Source organism: Perissodus microlepis, chromosome 12, assembly GCF_051167445.1.
Source record: "Perissodus microlepis isolate ML-2025 ecotype Zambia chromosome 12, ASM5116744v1, whole genome shotgun sequence".
Classification (NCBI taxonomy): Eukaryota; Metazoa; Chordata; class Actinopteri; order Cichliformes; family Cichlidae; genus Perissodus; species Perissodus microlepis.
In genome coordinates, this window is record NC_140472.1 from 9,239,689 (window position 1) to 9,251,901 (window position 12,213).

Consider the following 12,213-nt stretch of genomic DNA (forward strand, 5'->3'; position numbering starts at 1 on the left):
GCCAAAAAAGTGCGTTTCTCGCTATTACATGCATTTGAATGGAGTTCTCGCCCGACACAAAGTATAGGTTTTCATTTTGTGAATAACTTGAAAATCTTAGCTCAAACAGCTGCAAAACCTATTTCCCCAGCACGGAGATGCTGAATTCTATAAGGCAAAGCTATAAATACGTATATCAGAGTCTTCTATCAAAAGTTATAGCTATGTTTATGAAGTTGTACAAAAAGTCTTTATTTCGCCAAGACAGTGCGTTTCTCACTGATACATGCATTTGAATGGAATTCTCGCCCGACACAAAGTATAGGTTTTCATTTTGTGAATAACTTGAAAATCTTAGCTCAAACAGCTGCAAAACCTGTTTGCCCAGCACGGAGATGCTGAATTCTATAAGGCAAAGCCATATTAATGTGTGTCTGAGTCTTCTATCAAAAGTTATAGCTATGTTTATGAAGTTGTACAAAAACGCTTTATTTCGCCAAGACAGTGCGTTTCTCACTGATACATGCATTTGAATGGAGTTCTCGCCCGACACAAAATATAGGTTTTCATTTTGTGAATAAATGAAAATCTTAGCTCAAACAGCTGCAAAACCTATTTCCACAGCACGGAGATGCTGAATTATATAAGGCAAAGCCATATTAATGTGTGTCTGAGTCTTCTATCAAAAGTTATAGCTATGTTTATGAAGTTGTACAAAAACGCTTTATTTCGCCAAAAAAGTGCGTTTCTCGCTATTACATGCATTTGAATGGAGTTCTCGCCCGACACAAAGTATAGGTTTTCATTTTGTGAATAACTTGAAAATCTTAGCTCAAACAGCTGCAAAACCTATTTCCCCAGCACGGAGATGCTGAATTCTATAAGGCAAAGCTATAAATACGTATATCAGAGTCTTCTATCAAAAGTTATAGCTATGTTTATGAAGTTGTACAAAAAGTCTTTATTTCGCCAAGACAGTGCGTTTCTCACTGATACATGCATTTGAATGGAATTCTCGCCCGACACAAAGTATAGGTTTTCATTTTGTGAATAACTTGAAAATCTTAGCTCAAACAGCTGCAAAACCTGTTTGCCCAGCACGGAGATGCTGAATTCTATAAGGCAAAGCCATATTAATGTGTGTCTGAGTCTTCTATCAAAAGTTATAGCTATGTTTATGAAGTTGTAGAAAAAGGCTTTATTTCGCCAAAACAGTGCGTTTCTCACTGATACATGCATTTCAATGGAGTTCCCGCCCGAGTCAAAGTATAGGTTTTCATCTTGTGAATAACTTGAAAATCTTAGCTCAAACAGCTGCAAAACCTATTTCCCCAGCACGGAGATGCTGAATTATATAAGGCAAAGCCATATTAATGTGTGTCTGAGTCTTCTATCAAAAGTTATAGCTATGTTTATGAAGTTGTACAAAAACGCTTTATTTCGCCAAGACGGTGCGTTTCTCGCTATTACATGCATTTGAATGGAGTTCTCGCCCGACACAAAGTATAGGTTTTCATTTTGTGAATAACTTGAAAATCTTAGCTCAAACAGCTGCAAAACCTGTTTGCCCAGCACGGAGATGCTGAATTCTATAAGGCAAAGCCATATTAATGTGTGTCTGAGTCTTCTATCAAAAGTTATAGCTATGTTTATGAAGTTGTAGAAAAAGGCTTTATTTCGCCAAAACAGTGCGTTTCTCGCTATTACATGCATTTGAATGGAGTTCTCGACCGAAACAAAGTATAGGTTTTCATTTTGTGAATAACTTGAAAATCTTAGCTCAAACAGCTGCAAAACCTATTTCCCCAGCACGGAGATGCTGAATTCTATAAGGCAAAGCCATATTAATGTGTGTCTGAGTCTTCTATCAAAAGTTATAGCTATGTTTATGAAGTTGTACAAAAACGCTTTATTTCGCCAAGACAGTGCGTTTCTCACTGATACATGCATTTGAATGGAGTTCTCGCCTGACACAAAGTATAGGTTTTCATTTTGTGAATAACTTTAAAATCTTAGCTCAAACAGCTGCAAAACCTATTTCCCCAGCACGGAGATGCTGAATTCTATAAGGCAAAGCCATATTAATGTGTGTCTGAGTCTTCTATCAAAAGTTATAGTTATGTTTATGAAGTTGTACAAAAACGCTTTATTTCGCCAAGACGGTGCGTTTCTCACTGATACATGCATTTGAATGGAGTTCTCGCCCGGCACAAAGTATAGGTTTTCATTTTGTGAATAACTTGAAAATCTTAGCTCAAACAGCTGCAAAACCTATTTCCCCAGCACGGAGATGCTGAATTCTATAAGGCAAAGCCATATTAATGTGTGTCTGAGTCTTCTATCAAAAGTTATAGTTATGTTTATGAAGTTGTACAAAAAGGCTTTATTTCGCCAAAACAGTGCGTTTCTCGCCATTACATGCATTTGAATGGAGTTCTCGCCCAAAACAAAGTATAGGTTTTCATTTTGTGAATAACTTGAAAATCTTAGCTCAAACAGCTGCAAAACCTGTTTGCCCAGCACGGAGATGCTGAATTCTATGAGGAAACGCCATATTGATGTGTGTCTGAGTCTTCTATCAAAAGTTATAGCTATGTTTATGAAGTTGTACAAAAACGCTTTATTTCGCCAAAACAGTGCCTTTCTCGCTATTACATGCATTTGAATGGAGTTCTCGCCCGACACAAAGTATAGGTTTTCATTTTGTGAATAACTTGAAAATCTTAGCTCAAACAGCTGCAAAACCTGTTTGCCCAGCACGGAGATGCTGAATTCTATAAGGCAAAGCCATATTAATGTGTGTCTGAATCTTCTATCAAAAGTTATAGCTATGTTTATGAAGTTGTACAAAAACGCTTTATTTCGCCAAAACAGTGCGTTTCTCGCTGATACATGCATTTGAATGGAGTTCTCGCCAGAAACAAAGTATAGGTTTTCATTTTGTGAATAACTTGAAAATCTTAGCTCAAACAGCTGCAAAACCTGTTTGCCCAGCACGGAGATGCTGAATTATATAAGGCAAAGCTATGAATACGTATATCTGAGTCTTCTATCAAAAGTTATAGCTATGTTTATGAAGTTGTACAAAAAGTCTTTATTTCGCCAAGACAGTGCCTTTCTCGCTATTACATGCATTTGTATGGAGTTCTCGCCCAAAACAAAGTATAGGTTTTCATTTTGTGAATAACTTGAAAATCTTAGCTCAAACAGCTGCAAAACCTATTTCCCCAGCACGGAGATGCTGAATTATATAAGGCAAAGCCATATTAATGTGTGTCTGAGTCTTCTATCAAAAGTTATAGCTATGTTTATGAAGTTGTACAAAAACGCTTTATTTCGCCAAGACAGTGCCTTTCTCGCTATTACATGCATTTGTATGGAATTCTCGCCCGACACAATGTATAGGTTTTCATTTTGTGAATAACTTGAAAATCTTAGCTCAAACAGCTGCAAAACCTATTTCCCCAGCACGGAGATGCTGAATTCTATAAGGCAAAGCTATAAATACGTATATCAGAGTCTTCTATCAAAAGTTATAGCTATGTTTATGAAGTTGTACAAAAACGCTTTATTTCGCCAAAAAAGTGCGTTTCTCGCTATTACATGCATTTGAATGGAGTTCTCGCCCGACACAAAGTATAGGTTTTCATTTTGTGAATAACTTGAAAATCTTAGCTCGAACAGCTGCAAAACCTATTTCCCCAGCACGGAGATGCTGAATTCTATAAGGCAAAGCCATATTAATGTGTGTCTGAGTCTTCTATCAAAAGTTATAGCTATGTTTATGAAGTTGTACAAAAACGCTTTATTTCGCCAAGACAGTGCGTTGCTCACTGATACATGCATTTGAATGGAATTCTCGCCCGACACAAAGTATAGGTTTTCATTTTGTGAATAACTTGAAAATCTTAGCTCAAACAGCTGCAAAACCTGTTTGCCCAGCACGGAGATGCTGAATTCTATAAGGCAAAGCCATATTAATGTGTGTCTGAGTCTTCTATCAAAAGTTATAGCTATGTTTATGAAGTTGTACAAAAACGCTTTATTTCGCCAAGACGGTGCGTTTCTCGCTATTACATGCATTTGAATGGAGTTCTCGCCCGACACAAAGTATAGGTTTTCATTTTGTGAATAACTTGAAAATCTTAGCTCAAACAGCTGCAAAACCTATTTCCCCAGCACGGAAATGCTGAATTCTATAAGGCAAAGCTATGAATACGTATATCTGAGTCTTCTATCAAAAGTTATAGCTATGTTTATGAAGTTGTACAAAAACGCTTTATTTCGCCAAGACAGTGCGTTTCTCACTGATACATGCATTTGAATGGAGTTCTCTCCCGACACAAAATATAGGTTTTCATTTTGTGAATAAATGAAAATCTTAGCTCAAACAGCTGCAAAACCTATTTCCACAGCACGGAGATGCTGAATTCTATAAGGCAAAGCCATATTAATGTGTGTCTGAGTCTTCTATCAAAAGTTATAGCTATGTTTATGAAGTTGTACAAAAACGCTTTATTTCGCCAAAAAAGTGCGTTTCTCGCTATTACATGCATTTGAATGGAGTTCTCGCCCGACACAAAGTATAGGTTTTCATTTTGTGAATAACTTGAAAATCTTAGCTCAAACAGCTGCAAAACCTATTTCCCCAGCACGGAGATGCTGAATTCTATAAGGCAAAGCTATAAATACGTATATCAGAGTCTTCTATCAAAAGTTATAGCTATGTTTATGAAGTTGTACAAAAAGTCTTTATTTCGCCAAGACAGTGCGTTTCTCACTGATACATGCATTTGAATGGAATTCTCGCCCGACACAAAGTATAGGTTTTCATTTTGTGAATAACTTGAAAATCTTAGCTCAAACAGCTGCAAAACCTGTTTGCCCAGCACGGAGATGCTGAATTCTATAAGGCAAAGCCATATTAATGTGTGTCTGAGTCTTCTATCAAAAGTTATAGCTATGTTTATGAAGTTGTACAAAAACGCTTTATTTCGCCAAAACAGTGCGTTTCTCGCTGATACATGCATTTGAATGGAGTTCTCTCCCGACACAAAGTATGGGTTTTCATTTTGTGAATAACTTGAAAATCTTAGCTCAAACAGCTGCAAAACCTGTTTGCCCAGCACGGAGATGCTGAATTATATAAGGCAAAGCCATATTAATGTGTGTCTGAGTCTTCTATCAAAAGTTATAGCTATGTTTATGAAGTTGTACAAAAACGCTTTATTTCGCCAAAACAGTGCGTTTCTCGCTGATACATGCATTTGAATGGAGTTCTCGCCCGACACAAAGTATAGGTTTTCATTTTGTGAATAACTTGAAAATCTTAGCTCAAACAGCTGCGAAACCTATTTCCCCAGCACGGAGATGCTGAATTCTATAACGCAAAGCCATATTAATGTGTGTCTGAGTCTTCTATCAAAAGTTATAGCTATGTTTATGAAGTTGTAGAAAAAGTCTTTATTTCGCCAAAACAGTGCGTTTCTCATTGATACATGCATTTGAATGGAATTCTCGCCCGACACAAAGTATAGGTTTTCATTTTGTGAATAACTTGAAAATCTTAGCTCAAACAGCTGCAAAACCTATTTCCCCAGCACGGAGATGCTGAATTCTATAAGGCAAAGCCATATTAATGTGTGTCTGAGTCTTCTATCAAAAGTTATAGCTATGTTTATGAAGTTGTACAAAAACGCTTTATTTCGCCAAGACAGTGCGTTTCTCACTGATACATGCATTTGAATGGAGTTCTCGCCCGACACAAAGTATAGGTTTTCATTTTGTGAATAAATGAAAATCTTAGCTCAAACAGCTGCAAAACCTATTTCCCCAGCACGGAGATGCTGAATTCTATAAGGCAAAGCCATATTGATGTGTGTCTGAGTCTTCTATCAAAAGTTATAGCTATGTTTATGAAGTTGTACAAAAACGCTTTATTTCGCCAAAAAAGTGCGTTTCTCGCTATTACATGCATTTGAATGGAGTTCTCTCCCGACACAAAGTATGGGTTTTCATTTTGTGAATAACTTGAAAATCTTAGCTCAAACAGCTGCAAAACCTATTTCCCCAGCACGGAGATGCTGAATTCTATAAGGCAAAGCCATATTAATGTGTGTCTGAGTCTTCTATTACAGTTATAGCTATGTTTATGAAGTTGTACAAAAACGCTTTATTTCGCCAAAACAGTGCGTTTCTCGCTATTACATGCATTTGAATGGAGTTCTCGCCCGACACAAAGTATAGGTTTTAATTTTGTGAATAACTTTAAAATCTTAGCTCAAACAGCTGCAAAACCTATTTCCCCAGCACGGAGATGCTAAATTCTATAAGGCAAAGCCATATTAATGTGTGTCTGAGTCTTCTATCAAAAGTTATAGCTATGTTTATGAAGTTGTACAAAAACGCTTTATTTCGCCAAGACAGTGCGTTTCTCACTGATACATGCATTTGAATGGAGTTCTCGCCCGACACAAAGTATAGGTTTTCATTTTGTGAATAACTTGAAAATCTTAGCTCAAACAGCTGCAAAACCTATTTCCCCAGCACGGAGATGCTGAATTCTATAAGGCAAAGCCATATTAATGTGTGTCTGAGTCTTCTATCAAAAGTTATAGCTATGTTTATGAAGTTGTACAAAAAGGCTTTATTTCGCCAAAAAAGTGCGTTTCTCGCTATTACATGCATTTGAATGGAATTCTCGCCCGACACAAAGTATAGGTTTTCATTTTGTGAATAACTTGAAAATCTTAGCTCAAACAGCTGCAAAACCTATTTCCCCAGCACGGAGATGCTGAATTCTATAAGGCAAAGCTATAAATACGTATATCAGAGTCTTCTATCAAAAGTTATAGCTATGTTTATGAAGTTGTACAAAAAGTCTTTATTTCGCCAAAACAGTGCGTTTCTCACTGATACATGCATTTGAATGGAATTCTCAACCGACACAAAGTATAGGTTTTCATTTTGTGAATAACTTGAAAATCTTAGCTCAAACAGCTGCAAAACCTATTTCCCCAGCACGGAGATGCTGAATTCTATAAGGCAAAGCCATATTAATGTGTGTCTGAGTCTTCTATCAAAAGTTATAGCTATGTTTATGAAGTTGTACAAAAACGCTTTATTTCGCCAAGACAGTGCGTTTCTCACTGATACATGCATTTGAATGGAGTTCTCGCCTGACACAAAGTATAGGTTTTCATTTTGTGAATAAATGAAAATCTTAGCTCAAACAGCTGCAAAACCTATTTCCCCAGCACGGAGATGCTGAATTCTATAAGGCAAAGCCATATTAATGTGTGTCTGAGTCTTCTATCAAAAGTTATAGCTATGTTTATGAAGTTGTACAAAAAGGCTTTATTTCGCCAAGACAGTGCGTTTCTCGCTATTACATGCATTTGAATGGAATTCTCGCCCGACACAAAGTATAGGTTTTCATTTTGTGAATAACTTGAAAATCTTAGCTCAAACAGCTGCAAAACCTATTTCCCCAGCACGGAGATGCTGAATTCTATAAGGCAAAGCTATAAATACGTATATCAGAGTCTTCTATCAAAAGTTATAGCTATGTTTATGAAGTTGTACAAAATGTCTTTATTTCGCCAAGACAGTGCGTTTCTCACTGATACATGCATTTGAATGGAATTCTCGCCCGACACAAAGTATAGGTTTTCATTTTGTGAATAAATGAAAATCTTAGCTCAAACAGCTGCAAAACCTGTTTGCCCAGCACGGAGATGCTGAATTCTATAAGGCAAAGCTATAAATACGTATATCTGAGTCTTCTATCAAAAGTTATAGCTATGTTTATGAAGTTGTAGAAAAAGGCTTTATTTCGCCAAAACAGTGCGTTTCTCACTGATACATGCATTTCAATGGAGTTCCCGCCCGACACAAAGTATAGGTTTTCATCTTGTGAATAACTTTAAAATCTTAGCTCAAACAGCTGCAAAACCTATTTCCCCAGCACGGAGATGCTGAATTCTATAAGGCAAAGCCATATTAATGTGTGTCTGAGTCTTCTATCAAAAGTTATAGCTATGTTTATGAAGTTGTACAAAAACGCTTTATTTCGCCAAGACGGTGCGTTTCTCGCTATTACATGCATTTGAATGGAGTTCTCGCCCGACACAAAGTATAGGTTTTCATTTTGTGAATAACTTGAAAATCTTAGCTCAAACAGCTGCAAAATCTGTTTGCCCAGCACGGAGATGCTGAATTCTATAAGGCAAAGCCATATTAATGTGTGTCTGAGTCTTCTATCAAAAGTTATAGCTATGTTTATGAAGTTGTAGAAAAAGGCTTTATTTCGCCAAAACAGTGCGTTTCTCGCTATTACATGCATTTGAATGGAGTTCTCGACCGACACAAAGTATAGGTTTTCATTTTGTGAATAACTTGAAAATCTTAGCTCAAACAGCTGCAAAACCTATTTCCACAGCACGGAGATGCTGAATTCTATAAGGCAAAGCCATATTAATGTGTGTCTGAGTCTTCTATCAAAAGTTATAGCTATGTTTATGAAGTTGTACAAAAAGGCTTTATTTCGCCAAAACAGTGCGTTTCTCGCTATTACATGCATTTGAATGGAGTTCTCGACCGACACAAAGTATAGGTTTTCATTTTGTGAATAACTTGAAAACATTAGCTCAAACAGCTGCAAAACCTGTTTGCCCAGCACGGAGATGCTGAATTATATAAGGCAAAGCTATAAATACGTATATCTGAGTCTTCTATCAAAAGTTATAGTTATGTTTATGAAGTTGTACAAAAACGCTTTATTTCGCCAAGACGGTGCGTTTCTCACTGATACATGCATTTGAATGGAGTTCTCGCCCGGCACAAAGTATAGGTTTTCATTTTGTGAATAACTTGAAAATCTTAGCTCAAACAGCTGCAAAACCTATTTCCCCAGCACGGAGATGCTGAATTCTATAAGGCAAAGCCATATTAATGTGTGTCTGAGTCTTCTATCAAAAGTTATAGCTATGTTCATGAAGTTGTACAAAAACGCTTTATTTCGCCAAGACAGTGCGTTTCTCGCTATTACATGCATTTGAATGGAGTTCTCGCCCAAAACAAAGTATAGGTTTTCATTTTGTGAATAACTTGAAAATCTTAGCTCAAACAGCTGCAAAACCTATTTCCCCAGCACGGAGATGCTGAATTCTATAAGGCAAAGCCATATTAATGTGTGTCTGAGTCTTCTATTACAGTTATAGCTATGTTTATGAAGTTGTACAAAAACGCTTTATTTCGCCAAAAAAGTGCGTTTCTCGCTATTACATGCATTTGAATGGAGTTCTCGCCCGACACAAAGTATAGGTTTTCATTTTGTGAATAACTTGAAAATCTTAGCTCAAACAGCTGCAAAACCTGTTTGCCCAGCACGGAGATGCTGAAATCTATAAGGCAAAGCCATAAATACGTATATCTGAGTCTTCTATCAAAAGTTATAGCTATGTTTATGAAGTTGTACAAAAAGTCTTTATTTCGCCAAAACAGTGCGTTTCTCACTGATACATGCATTTGAATGGAATTCTCGCCCGACACAAAGTATAGGTTTTCATTTTGTGAATAACTTGAAAATCTTAGCTCAAACAGCTGCAAAACCTGTTTGCCCAGCACGGAGATGCTGAAATCTATAAGGCAAAGCCATATTAATGTGTGTCTGAGTCTTCTATCAAAAGTTATAGCTATGTTTATGAAGTTGTACAAAAAGGCTTTATTTCGCCAAAACAGTGCGTTTCTCGCTATTACATGCATTTGAATGGAGTTCTCGCCCGACACAAAGTATAGGTTTTCATTTTGTGAATAACTTGAAAATCTTAGCTCAAACAGCTGCAAAACCTGTTTGCCCAGCACGGAGATGCTGAATTATATAAGGCAAAGCTATAAATACGTATATCTGAGTCTTCTATCAAAAGTTATAGCTATGTTTATGAAGTTGTACAAAAAGTCTTTATTTCGCCAAAACAGTGCGTTTCTCACTGATACATGCATTTGAATGGAATTCTCGCCCGACACAAAGTATAGGTTTTCATTTTGTGAATAACTTGAAAATCTTAGCTCAAACAGCTGCAAAACCTATTTCCCCAGCACGGAGATGCTGAATTCTATAAGGCAAAGACATATTAATGTGTGTCTGAGTCTTCTATCAAAAGTTATAGCTATGTTTATGAAGTTGTACAAAAACGCTTTATTTCGCCAAGACAGTGCGTTTCTCACTGATACATGCATTTGAATGGAGTTCTCGCCCGACACAAAGTATAGGTTTTCATTTTGTGAATAAATGAAAATCTTAGCTCAAACAGCTGCAAAACCTATTTCCCCAGCACGGAGATGCTGAATTCTATAAGGCAAAGCCATATTAATGTTTGTCTGAGTCTTCTATCAAAAGTTATAGCTATGTTTATGAAGTTGTACAAAAAGGCTTTATTTCGCCAAAACAGTGCGTTTCTCACTGATACATGCATTTGAATGGAGTTCTCGCCCAAAACAAAGTATAGGTTTTCATTTTGTGAATAACTTGAAAATCTTAGCTCAAACAGCTGCAAAACCTATTTCCCCAGCACGGAGATGCTGAATTCTATAAGGCAAAGCTATAAATACGTATATCAGAGTCTTCTATCAAAAGTTATAGCTATGTTTATGAAGTTGTACAAAAACGCTTTATTTCGCCAAGACGGTGCGTTTCTCGCTATTACATGCATTTGAATGGAGTTCTCGCCCGACACAAAGTATAGGTTTTCATTTTGTGAATAACTTGAAAATCTTAGCTCAAACAGCTGCAAAACCTATTTCCCCAGCACGGAAATGCTGAATTCTATAAGGCAAAGCTATGAATACGTATATCTGAGTCTTCTATCAAAAGTTATAGCTATGTTTATGAAGTTGTACAAAAACGCTTTATTTCGCCAAGACAGTGCGTTTCTCACTGATACATGCATTTGAATGGAGTTCTCTCCCGACACAAAATATAGGTTTTCATTTTGTGAATAAATGAAAATCTTAGCTCAAACAGCTGCAAAACCTATTTCCACAGCACGGAGATGCTGAATTCTATAAGGCAAAGCCATATTAATGTGTGTCTGAGTCTTCTATCAAAAGTTATAGCTATGTTTATGAAGTTGTACAAAAACGCTTTATTTCGCCAAAAAAGTGCGTTTCTCGCTATTACATGCATTTGAATGGAGTTCTCGCCCGACACAAAGTATAGGTTTTCATTTTGTGAATAACTTGAAAATCTTAGCTCAAACAGCTGCAAAACCTATTTCCCCAGCACGGAGATGCTGAATTCTATAAGGCAAAGCTATAAATACGTATATCAGAGTCTTCTATCAAAAGTTATAGCTATGTTTATGAAGTTGTACAAAAAGTCTTTATTTCGCCAAGACAGTGCGTTTCTCACTGATACATGCATTTGAATGGAATTCTCGCCCGACACAAAGTATAGGTTTTCATTTTGTGAATAACTTGAAAATCTTAGCTCAAACAGCTGCAAAACCTGTTTGCCCAGCACGGAGATGCTGAATTCTATAAGGCAAAGCCATATTAATGTGTGTCTGAGTCTTCTATCAAAAGTTATAGCTATGTTTATGAAGTTGTACAAAAACGCTTTATTTCGCCAAAACAGTGCGTTTCTCGCTGATACATGCATTTGAATGGAGTTCTCTCCCGACACAAAGTATGGGTTTTCATTTTGTGAATAACTTGAAAATCTTAGCTCAAACAGCTGCAAAACCTGTTTGCCCAGCACGGAGATGCTGAATTATATAAGGCAAAGCCATATTAATGTGTGTCTGAGTCTTCTATCAAAAGTTATAGCTATGTTTATGAAGTTGTACAAAAACGCTTTATTTCGCCAAAACAGTGCGTTTCTCGCTGATACATGCATTTGAATGGAGTTCTCGCCCGACACAAAGTATAGGTTTTCATTTTGTGAATAACTTGAAAATCTTAGCTCAAACAGCTGCGAAACCTATTTCCCCAGCACGGAGATGCTGAATTCTATAACGCAAAGCCATATTAATGTGTGTCTGAGTCTTCTATCAAAAGTTATAGCTATGTTTATGAAGTTGTAGAAAAAGTCTTTATTTCGCCAAAACAGTGCGTTTCTCATTGATACATGCATTTGAATGGAATTCTCGCCCGACACAAAGTATAGGTTTTCATTTTGTGAATAACTTGAAAATCTTAGCTCAAACAGCTGCAAAACCTATTTCCCCAGCACGG